At 40.0% G+C, this 13,076-nt stretch overlaps 1 protein-coding gene across 1 annotated transcript in view; it reads left to right on the top strand.

Moving 5' to 3' along the window:
- The window catches only part of LOC122877905 (inactive N-acetylated-alpha-linked acidic dipeptidase-like protein 2), a 586,509-nt gene that overhangs the window by 452,836 nt on the left and 120,597 nt on the right, over positions 1-13,076 (top strand). The window lies entirely within an intron of this gene.

Here is a 13,076-nt window from a genome sequence, read left to right as displayed (position 1 = left end):
GGGATGAGTGAGGGTGAGAGGGTATATGAATGAAGTCTGTGGAGTGGATGGAGGAAACAGGGTGAGCGTGAAGAGGAGGAGAAGAAGATGGTAAAGAGTAAGATGATGGGTTGTTAACATCATTAAATCATTACCATATTAAATTTGAGACGTTAGCACAAATGACCATATACCTCTGCCAAGAGGACTCTCGTCCTCCACCTACAGCCAATATTTATTTGTTTTCTGCATGTCTTGGGACTGTGAGAGAACACCTGGATGAGCACCTGGAAGTAAAACCCATGCAGAGACAGCATATGAAACTTAAACATTACACACAGTTGACCCCAGTCAAGTGGTGAATACCAAGCTAGGACTTTGAATGTGAGGCGACAGTAGGAATGTCCTGGACTGCCACAATTAGTGCTCTTACATTTGAGCACTAACAATACCACTAATATGAGCCTATACAGAGTAGAGTTAATTAAAAAAAGACAGCTTTCAGGTTTCCTTAAAAACCATTATTAGGAGCAGGTACATGTATCAGACTGATGATGTCATAGGTCTACACTGCTTATAAGATAGAACATCAACACATGTCAACACCCAATGCTCTCAGCATCATGTAAACCACTTCAGTTCCTTATGACATGTCTACACCAAAGGCATTTCAACTGCGTTTTACTCAGTCAAGCTATCTACACAGGCCAAAAAACGGCTCTCATTATACGTGAGTAAACGTGACCCCAAGTATTGTTACGTTTCTACAAGTCTATTTTCTTCTGTTGTACGCACATAAATACAGTGATTGTGTGTTGGGCTCTGAGCTCTGCTAAAACGCGGTTGACCTACACTCAATACTGTGCCTGAATGCATCCTGTGTAGACACAGATGGAGGGCTGAAGCTGCTGCTGCTCTGCTAACATGCTGCTCATGCTATGCCTCCGGTATAGACACAGGGTTAGAAGCTTTTATACCACTAAGGAAAGTTTATATCTGCTGATGGAAGATGCTTCTTTAAAAAGTAGTATGTACCCGTATTTACTTTCTTTTTGCAGTCACATGTTGTTATGAGCTTGACTCTATTATTAGATTCTTCCTAATTTTTTTAGTTTTTTTTAGGATTTGTTCTCCCAATTTTTCCTATATGAGCCTACATGTATCTATTTACATGCTGTTGTAAACAGGGCTAGATTCATATATACGGGTTTCTGAAAGTCCAAGTCTTAGTCTTTGAAGTTGGTGACATGAGAGACCCTACAAATCTCTGGTTCTCACACTGTTTACTGAAGAACGTAATATATTTGTCTCTCGTTTAATTTTAAACAAAACAGCAAACTTCTCTGTCAGCTGCTTACCATGGCCCATCTATCACAATATATGCAGCCAATCTGATAATTCACTATGGTGAAATTACTGTTTGCCAAGCATGTCAAGCATGTCATGATCTCAATGGCAGTGGTTACTGTAAAGTTTGAACCTGGCCTGATCCAAGGTTGGTTAAGACAGGTCACACTTTCTCCTACCCCAAATTCAACTTAAAGACAAGAGAAACATCTATATGTTAACTGTGAATTATAATTTTCCCCATTTTATTTGGATCACATTTCACCTCAAACCGGATGTACTGTAACTATTTAATTGAGAAATGCATTGCGTTACAAACACACATGTAACTAGCTGGTTAAGAAACACCTAGACTCTGTGTTGTGTTATGTGGAAGTGAGGCTTTCTTTTAATTCTGTGCTGTCATTTATTGTCTGGATATCAATCATAGTTGGCTCGCCATAATCAGCTCATATCTAGCATACTAGAGCTACTAGAGATTGAGTTATTTTTAGCTCAGTGGCCAGCTAGCTTGCTTGTAGAGGGCAGTGTTCTATGTTGATTGATTGATTTTATTAGACAATTTCATTTTAAAAACACCAGAACAGACAGGGCAGTGAGTGCTTACATAAAAGGAAAAGTCGGGATAACACTATAAAGCCTAAGGCTTATTTCCATTGTGGTCCCTTTGGGGATGGGGGATGTGCAGGTGAGGGGTCAAAACGGCAGATCTGACATGGTAAGAATGACACAAAAAACATTAATCAATAACAATACAATGCAATACAATCATCACCTGTGCCAAGGGATGGGGACTAAGACCTGGTTCTATAAGGACCCAGTTCCAAATTTCTCAAAACCCTAAAATCAATTAGATCTGAGTTTATCAAAGAAGAACTGAATTGCCTCACGCCCTTGTTCGCTTCATTTCTCATTTGGTCAATTGGTTGCTTGCTAGGATGGCTGAATATGCAAATGATCAAAGGCTTGGCTACATTTTAGTAAAGCCAAAGATAAGCAGGAAGCGAAATGCCATTCAAGTTAATTTTTCGTAAAGGGAGGGGGGGGGCACGTCATTAATGCTAAAGCACCTCAACGTTGCGCATCAGTTAAAGCCAAAATGCAGTACCCTCGACTGTCTTCAAGTCGGAACACCGCTAACTCCGGCTGCCATTGCACCCCAACTTCCCCCAACTAGCAAGTCCCGTACGTTGACAATAATAATCCCATTGATAATAATTCAAATTCTCTTAAAGTAACAGCACAGACATTAACCAACACTTTAGTGTGAAAACTAAATACTTACTGAAACATAAACAAAAATGTCTTCAATATTTAGCACATCACTTGCCTCCTGTCTGATAGCAGAACGTTTGGAGGACCTAATAATGAGTTGTGTTTAATGACAGGCCAAAATATGTTTAACATTCGCCAACTTCATTCATTTAGATGGTGGTCATCTCAAGCCAACCCCATCTTTATTGTTGGACATTTATTGCTGCTGATAGTTTATTTTACTATTCTCACAGTTATACGTTATGTTGAAGGGACCCTATGTATATCTTTTCAAATAAATGTCCAGCATCAGCAGTGTTTATTGAAGGCTAAGCAAATTTCATTCTGTTCGGAAATAAAACAGACTCACAGTTAAGCACTAAAAGCAGTACCATTTCTGTTAAGATTGTTTTGTCGTCTCGTCTTTCCACCAAATTAATAGAAAAGTATCGATAGTGGTATCTATAAAGACTCACTGTTATTCACTGTATTAACAACATCACTCTCTACCTCAGTGCTTCATTGCACAGTGGCTGTCCCTATTTTTCACTCACCTAATAAAACTAATTCAAAGACGGAACCCTTCTGGAGGCCGGCGGTGTGGCCGGAGAACCAGATCGGGGCCCAGCAACAGGGCAGCAGGACAGGAAGCCAGCAACGGGGAGACTGGTAGAGGAGCCAGCAGAAACAGTGATGCCAGGGAACCCGGAGCCTGCCGCTCCGGTAGAACAGGAGGGTGCTGCTGCTGCAATCCAGCAGTGACTGGAGGGGGGTGCTGCTGCGGCAGCTTGGGGGTTGTAGATGGGTGCTGCTGCTGCAGCTCGGGGATGTAGATGGCGGCAGTGGTCCAACTGGAGCAGCAGTTGGTAGCTGCGGCCCAACCGGAGCCTGCTGCGATCCAGCAGAGAGTTTAGGGGTGTGCAGCGACCCAACCAGAGCAGAATGCGACTGAGAGGACCACCAAAAGCCAGGTGGGTGCCCACGGGTTAGGAGCTGGGACCGGTTTGGGACAGGTGGATTGCAGGCTAACATATCCAATCCTGACTGACAGAAGACTAGTAGGCTGGCTGCTAGCATGTTGGTTGTTAGCAGGTCATCGGGGAATCAGGCTGAGGACAGAGGGCAGTCATAAAGTCCTTGACCCACTCAGGTACCTCAGCCAAGGCTTGGAGGACACTGCATAATGTGTTTGCCTGTACTGCTCACTGCTGGCTTTCCTCCAACACTCCCTCAAGCTCATAAGGTCCAAGACCAGTTTGACTAGCTCGTTGGACATGGTGTCTGGTGGGTCCATTTTATGGTCAGTTCATTCTGTCATATTGCACGATCTAAGGACCCAAATGCAGAACACAAGGAAGTGGTAAACTGGATAGTAGTAGCAACAGTCTCACAACAGTCGGTGTGGTCTGCTGTAGCCAGTGATGATATAGTAGACACAGTCCGTGAACCGACTGGGCTCAGAGGACGGAGACAGTGAGTGTAGGTTCTGGGTTTGGCTCATGTAGCGTGACAGGCAGAACAGGCAAGCCAGCTGGCTTGTGTAGCATGGCAGGCAGAACAGGAAGGCAGTTTTGCAGAGATCAGAGAGGACACGGTGGCTGCAATCACCGGCAGGGAATAACTACGGGTCTCCGGCAGGCAGTGGTAAACCAGGGAATCAGTCCAACTAGGCAAACAAATCCGACAGGGAGCAGGCAAAGTTCAAAAGTCCATAATCCAGGCAAGGTCCAAAGGAACAAAGAATCAACTCAACAGAAATCACAGATGAGAAGTGACGGGATGCTTGACACGGGGACAAAATACAACCAAAAATGCACATGACAAGGACAACGAACTGACAATAAACAAAGGAAAAAACCCAGACTAAATACACTTAGGTAGGGGAGACAACAAGACACAGGTGCAATCAATCAAGGCGGGGCCAACAATCTAAACTGGAGGGAAAGCATACAAAGACAGGAAGTAAAACCACACACGAGAAGAGGAGAACACTACAAAATAAAACAGGAAACAGGACAAAACCCTAAACTATGACATATTATTAATTAATAACACACTCTAGGTGATTTTTCCTACCATAACATTATGAGTGTAACACTAGTTGTACTCCCACAGGAATATTTAAATACCCTAAATTCTCAAATGGTGGCCAGTGCCTTTATTTACCTCAACTGCAGAGGATACCAGGCCTTTATTTGCAGGGGTGGAAGTAACAGATAACATTTACTCTCATTACTGTAACAAAGTTGTATTTGTGTAGTTTCTTTTTTTTTTGTATTTCTAAAAATCTGTAAATTTACTTAGGTACATTTTATTACAAGTATTGTATTTTGCTACATTTCAAGTTGCAAAATGCATAGAAATGCAATAAAATTAAGGATGACATCATTATGTGGTGTCGTTGTGGTTAGCATTATTGTACTCCGGCATAGTTTAAAAAAGGTTGCATCTATCTTAATTAATCACTGATTTAACAAGCCACCCGGTTAGCATGCTAAGTGACCCAAATCAAAAACACCCTCAATGTTGCATGACCAACAGGTGCATGCTTGGTCTGGCTAAATGCTAAAATGCTCACAGTGGATCCTCCAGTGGTGACTTCTGCATTCACTAAGGAACTTATACCTTCAATGTGAGGCTTTTCTGCTGTTTTGACAATAATCCCTGACAGTTGTGACTGCACAAAGCTCATTCAGCTCTAAATTTTGGAAAACTTTGGTTATAGTGGGACAGAGAGGCTGAGTTGTCTGGTTATATTATGCTTTGAAAATGAACGAGCAGAGGAGTTGAACCTAGAGCAGCTTGTGGAGGACTTCAGGTGCACAGAAGACTCACAGAATGCCGTTCAGACAAGTGAATACAACACTCACTGTCCAGAGAAGAACATCAACAACCATTGTATGGCCTAGCAATGAAGCGTTGTGTGTGCACTACGCGGTGTGTGAAATCTGCGCAGTCTCACCTGTGCTTTACACATGTGATTGTGGGCTGTGGAGTCTATATTGTCATATTATACATATCTGTGTTGTCTGCTTTGGTGATGTTTTATTCTACTGTTGATTCTATAAAAAGTGTGGCTTAATGCTTGTTGCACACTCCGTGGTGTCCATTGCTCTTTTTACTCATTTTGCTCTTTTTTTTAATGATTTGTCCTCTTTTCTGGTTAATTCTAGTAAGGCTATGCAGAGGAATGCAATTGTATATTTATAATTGATAATCAGTTGTATATACAGGCTGCAAAGTACATCTATAGAAATGGAATTTATTGTTGGTTTGGACATCATGGCTCGATGGCATGATCTTGTTACACTAGTGTATACGTTGACATTTAATGCAATTTATTTTGCAGCCTGCACTTTCTTTGTGTCCAGCATTTTATTAAGCTCTCCAAATACTGATTGTCCAGAAAACTGCTACCAGTCTTTCATGACACAGTAGTTTGTTTATGAAAGAGATTATTTATCATCAAGTCCGTTACACGGCCTTTGAGTCATCACTTGAAGCTGGAGATTGGAACATGAAAAAGCTCTTTTTAGCTGTCCTTTGACTCAGCCAAGGTTTATTTTAAGTTGAAGGTACAGCTGAATTTGTTCAGCTGAGGATGGTACAAACATTTGATCAGATATCTGTTATTTTAATGTCTGTATGCACATGTGATCTTAGATATAAAAGATATGGATATAAAAAAAAACCTTTTCTCATTTTTTCCACTTTCTTTAAACTTCTTCAACATTCAGTATTTTTCTGCATTTCATTAGAATTGTGGGAATAAGTTTCATCAATGAAAAGCCCTCATAAGGAAAGAACCACAAGGGTTTTGATCGGTTATCCTACGCACTTGAATCTGCTTGCATGTGGGAGTCAGTGTACATGCTTCAGTATGTATTTGTCTCTTACTGCAGGGTAAAACCATGGCACAATTTCTTTCCTTTCCTATGTTCCAGTTGAAACATCTGGTTAAACATTTGCAGCATGACAATACTGTATTTCTGACTATAAACATAACCTCTTGCTTTTTAGCCTCCAGACCATATAAGACCTCGACTCTCTGAGGTTCAGTGTGTGTGCTTGTGTGTGAGTCAGTGTCACATATGTCTCTGCTGTATAACCAGCTGAATAAGAACCTCTGATTTAGACCAGTCTAGAGACAGATATGGCTGGTTTGGTCAACAGCTTAAGGACGCATCTGACACTGAAGTCATAGACAGCAGAATTATTCAGATGCACAGACACAATTATTGGGACCTTTTTTCGTCATTCACATAAATACTTTATGTGGGATAAGAGTTTCCATCAAATAAATAAAGCCTTTGTAGTCTTAAAGTATACTTTATTTTGTATTTTAGATCTCACAGATTTAAAGGATAAGGCTGGTGTTATTCTATATTTTACATATTGTCAACAAATCCCACCATGTGTTAGTCCATCTCGCAATGCTTTTTGATTTCTCATGCTTTTTCCCTATCTGTGGCTCTCAGCCCCCTGTACAACATTCATGAAGTTTTAGTTAAATTTTTTTTAAAGGCTCAGTAATTTCTTAAAACAGCTGGACACTGTAGTTTTTAGCAAATCTTACTTAAACAGGAAGAAATACTGCATTTGTAGGCAGCTATTTTAAGCTGCAGATGAATCCACATTTGGTGTTCTAGCTGCTGCAGAGTACTTGTTTACAGCAGCAGGACGGTGTACATGGGATTGAGTCAAAATATACTACAGTTCCTGTGTTTATGGTAATGAAGGAACATGTCATCCAGTGCAACAGTGTGGCTTATTGATGTGATTTTAATAGTTTTTGGACAACAATGGAGCTCTATGGCACAGAGAAATAAGATATATCAGGATACACAGACAATATGTCAATTATTTTTTGGCTTTGGTCTTTTCATAGGATTTGTTGACAGTATGAAAAAAATGTAGAATATCGTCAGCCTTACCCTTTAATATAAAATTGGGGTATATATGGCTACAGTACATCTGATCCAGATGTGATGTAACTTGGTGGTGCTTGTTGCTGATAGGTCAAAAGGGTACCTGCATCATTAATGAACAACAGCACATTTCCTGTTGCATAATTTTTCTTGAAATGGATCAGCATCCACCATTCTGACCACTAAAATATAAAGAAAAATACTGCATACTGTAATACTATAAATAATACTACTACTTGTACTACTATAAACTGCACTGAAATTACCCACAAAACATCAACCCTTATCAAATATCTTTCCACCCTGGTGGGTTGGCTTTTTTGATGGTTTGACATTCCACACACACGTCTAATTATTCCTCCTTGAAACATTACTGTTGGAGACGTAGCTGTCCCTTCTCCCCCTGCCAGCCTGATGCATGTCAAAACCCTGCCGAACAAAGTTTTACACTGAATCAGCCTCATCTGTGAGCATGTGTGACTGACCGTGCTTAAAAAAAGCTGTTTCCAGATGTTGCATCATTCTTACTATACTTTTAGAACAACCTGTTTCAAGCTTAAACTCACAATGTACAGTTACTTATCAGCTCAGCTGACAGCTGGATTTGTCTTATCTGAAATCCTATATAGCTTTGTTTCACAAAATGCTTATCATAAAAAGTGATAAGCAGAAAGCTCAGACAGGTTGAAGACAAGTTAAATCCTTTCTCCTCCCAAATCTTCTCTCCTGATCCACTTATCCATATTGTGCATCTCCACCCAAACACCAAAGTTACAGGGATTCTAAACTGTGCACTCATTTTAGGGTTTCCGTTAATATTTCCTTAAAGGCTCATTCTGGTTTATTACAAGATGGGTCTCATCTTCATAGTTGTAGCCATTTTATCTATAAATTAAGATATCTTATCCATCAGTGTCGCTACAAATAGTCCATCAGGGCAAAAAACGTGAGTTGTAAGACAACAAACCAAATTAACACTATAGCCAAATGATCTAAACCACTTTATTTGGAGGTCAAACTGAAAGTAAGCATGCCCTGAATGTTCACTCATTGCAAGTACTGTAGGTCAAAGTTTAACAAGGAAGTCAGTCTATATATTGTGATGAATGTTTACAACAGACAGTTCAGGTAATACATGTAATTTTGTTCTTCACCTTGGTTTTGTCTTCCAAAGAAGTTTGATTAACCTGGGGGTTTGTTTACAACCTGTCTGATCATCTGACTGCTTGTGTTTCTTTCCCCATCAGACTTCCTTTTAGGTGCGTTGCTATGTTCCCAAACCTTAGAAATTAACTTGGTGAGGACAATGTCATTACTAACAATATGAATGATAGCCCCAAAAAAATGAAAAAAGGAAAAAGACCTCAAGTTGCAATATACTGGAATTATCCTGTAAAACTGCCATGTGACCTACACAGTTGTCTAAATTTCCTAAGTGACCATTGAAACCCATAGCAGCCCAAGTACAATTTTCTGATGCCGTAAGTATTGACCTCCAGACCCCACTGATACTGATTAAACTATCCAGGAATACACAGGTCCAGCTCGAGCAACTACAGAAATGCTTCGTACACATTAATATATCTGTGAAAATCACTAAATAATATAATATATACAATAATACTGTACTTTTACTTGTGTGAGATTTGAATGTAGGACTTTTACCTATAATGGAACATTTTTACTTTGTGGTATTGCTACTTTTACTTTAAATAAAGGATCTGAATATTTTTTCCTCTGCTATATCTCAGCCAGTTGCAAATGCAATCTGGACAGTTTGGCCACATTCCTAAGAAAAGGTCTAGCCAACAAGTTGAACTCTTAACTCTTCCTGATTTTCATGTAATCCCAGATAAAAGCTACAGACAAGGCCTTCCTTGGTAAATAAGTTTAAAAAAAAAAAAATGCCTCCAGCTGTGTCCATCTGTCACATGACCCTTGCCATGCACGTCCCAGTCCCTCAAGATTATTCTGCATAGCTTCTCTTGGTTTTGCGACACACCATGTCTGTTGACAAGTCTGCCAGCTCTGCCTATCTAATTTGCATATACTGTAGAGATCTGATCACAATAGAAGCAGAATCGAGACAACAAAAACTCTCATTCATGACAGGTGTAAATGCAAGAGCCCCATGATCAGATGTCTTTATTGAAATAACAAATTCCAAATACAGATTTGTTATTACCACATAGAGTTTTTTGAAAATCAGTTTATATACCTATTGCTCTATAATCCAGCATGAAAAGAAAAGCAATCCACTCCATTTCCCTCTCTGCATCTTTAAGGTTTTCTCAATTATTCCTTTCTCTTGCCAAGCTCATTCTCTCTTCTTTCACAATGCCATTTGCTTTTGTTCTTTTGTCCTTTCCCTTAGCATCCAGTCGTCTTTCTCTTAATCCCCAGTGTCTTGTCCTTACTCCTATTCTCTCTTCATCTAGGTAGCATTTATTCTCTCTTAACCTGGAGAATAGACATTCTGGTAAACCATGACTTTAAGCTGTCACAACCACACATTTAAACAAAAGTCGAGTAGATTTTCAAAGGACCATTTATTGTGTTTTTTCCCTTAAAATACAGTATCCTCCTGTAACGTCCAATGCTATGATAAATGCTATGAATTCCAAATAATAAAGATTAATGTCAGACCAGTAAGGCAAGTAAATCCTATTCTGAAAATAAAAAAGTAGGTAAACTGATTTAAGGGTTTACTCTTCACTGCATCCCTGCAGTTATTAATTTTCATCACTCCTCTTTCACTGTTGTCCTCCTCTGTATCTTCCCCTCTTTGTGCATCATCCACACCACTTTAATAGGAAATGAAAGCTTCTCTCCATCTCTCTCTCTCTCTTTCTCTTGCCTCACCACCACACAGCTCTCTTAAACACACACACTCATACACACCCTCAACAGATGTTCAGTCCAATCAACTGGATTAGAGGGTTTAGTATCGGTATCAATTACCTCTTCAGGAACAGACGGTGCCAAAATATGTCCCAAGCCAAGCTCCCAGACCCTCTGAAATCTGTGGAGGCAAGGATGGAAACGAAAAAGGGCAATTTTTTGTGTGCTCTTTAGAGACATTCCTCATTCCATGTTTCATTTTGCTGTAACATTTTGTGAGCGGGGAAATGATAAGGTTCTTTTAGAGTCAAATCTGTGATTTCTCAGTATCTTCGGACTGTACTTCACCCAGATTGAACCTTATAACTCCAAGGTCAATTTTGAAAGTGAATCCTTCTTTTTCCATACATTCCAAGAAGAAGACAAAGACAACAACCACAACAAAGAAGATAATAATGAAGACAAAGATGACGATTATGTAGAATAAATAATAATAATAGTATTAGTAATAGTTCTTGTAGGACTACTGGAAGAGTTGTACAGTCTTGATTATTTGATTTCTTTATTTTCCTGACCATGAAATTTGCTTTCCCTGTCTGTATGGAATTTTGGTACCCACCACAGAGTGCACTGTGCACAGCTGGGAGGAGAGGAATAAACAGGTGGGAGGTAAAATTAAATGAGGCAGAGCAAAGAGAGTTGTTGGTATTTTGGTGGAAATTGATTTTTCGCAGAATATAGCCTACAGGTGGAAGATTGACTTACTGGTGCAGTCAGAACAACTTGGAGCTCAACGCTCTTAAGACAGTGGAGATGGTTGTGGATTTCAGAACAAGCCCAGCTCCACGAGCTGAACATCAGCTCCCTCACCAAGAAGGTCCAGCAGAGGATGTACTTCCTGCGGCAGCTGAAGAAGTTCAACCTGCCAAAGACAATGATGGTGCACTTCTACACCACCATCATTGAAGCCCATCCTGGAAGGTGATTGGCAGCAATCTGCCATCCCTCCAGGACCTGTACGCTTCCAGGACTCTGAGGCGAGCAGGAAAGATTGTGGCTGATCCCTCCCACAATGGACACAAACTGTTTCAACGTCCCTTGTCAGTCACCTCTGGCAGGAGGCTGCGGTCCATCAGGACCAAAACGCCACAGAACAGTTTCTTTCCATCTCCAGCTGGCCTCATCAACTAAATAACAGTCATATTGTACATATTCTTTATTATTTTCAGATAAGTTTGGTTTAAATTAGATTTTTACAAGCAGCAACCTCCTGGGCAGAAAAATTAAGCCAACGCAGAAGTGCCAAAACTGCAGTTCTTCAAATGGCCACTTGAGGCTGGATCCAAAAGCGATTCAATCCCCATAAAACTCCATGTTAAAATGTCCAACTGTACAGCAGAAATAAACATGTTTACAGCCTGGTAAAAAAGCCTGGTTTTGGTCTCTATAGCTAATAAATAATAAAACACAGCAGTTATATTAAATGAACCATAATAAATAATAAAAACTAGAATCAGCCAGATTCTGCCAGAGGATCTCAAGGTGCGAGCAGAGTCGTACAGGGATAAAATATCTGCGATTTACTGAGGAGTCAGAACATGAAGTGACTTTTAAGTAATTAAAAGCACCTTTAAATCAATTCTAAAATGTACCGGAAGCCAGTGTAAATAGGCTAAAACCGGGGTGATGTGATCAAACCTGTTTACTCAGTTTAAAAGCCTGGTAGCTGAGTTCTGTACTGTCTGTAGCCGGCCACAGTTTTTCTTTTTAGGCATATAAAAAGGCTGCTACAGTAATTAGGTGTGACAAGATAAAAGCATGTAAAATAGTTTCTGTGTCTTTAAAACTTAACATAGGATGAATTCTGGCAATTTTCCTTAGTTGATAAAGTTAAGTTAATAACATCGTAGATAGTCATCTGGACACTGTTTTCAGAATCAAGACATTTCAGCTCCCATCTGGAAGTCATTTTCAATTGCGATTGAGAATCCCTAAAAGAACACTCCTGGACGAATGAGGGACTACACCGTCTTAAGTTAATAAGTTTGTACAGGTTTTGTAACATGCTGCTCACACACCTCTACACACATCAGACTGGTCAATTATAGCACAGTATACTACCCGTTTATGTGGGAAACGTTTGATTACCGGGGCTCATTAATCCTGTGCATCACAGCCTTCTTTCCAACTGTCTTTTTAGCAAAAGTGGTGTCTCATATTCCTTAAATGCACTACAGTGCAAACGCTGCTGACATCAATTACGATATGATGTGACCATTCATAATGTGAGAGTAGAATTAAATGTGGAATAGTGCTGGATTACAATCATATAAACAGCTTCACCAACATTTTTTATTTGTATTGTGGTTGTACTAATTAACTTTAGAAAACCCCACACCATCTGCCTCTGATTGCATATCTGTGGTCCTGTGTGTTCATGTCTGCACCTTCCAGAAAAACAATATGATTTCCTCAGAAAGTGTCTTTCCATTTGTTGAGCTGTTGTTGTCATACTTCAATATGATTGGGTCAGCTGTTTCAGAGCTATGAGGGCAGTGATGTGACTGACTGACTGAGAAAGTATTTATTAACCACACCCTCAGATCTTTATTCCACTTCACCCAGCCCTTTTGCACTTTTTGCTGCTGAACCTACATGCACCAAAATAGCAGATGCGCATGGGGATGCCCACAGTCTGTTTGCCCAAGATCTACCACTTTGCACTTG

This window comes from Siniperca chuatsi, linkage group LG6, assembly GCF_020085105.1.
Source record: "Siniperca chuatsi isolate FFG_IHB_CAS linkage group LG6, ASM2008510v1, whole genome shotgun sequence".
Classification (NCBI taxonomy): Eukaryota; Metazoa; Chordata; class Actinopteri; order Centrarchiformes; family Sinipercidae; genus Siniperca; species Siniperca chuatsi.
This window is presented reverse-complemented; position numbering and strand designations above follow the sequence as displayed.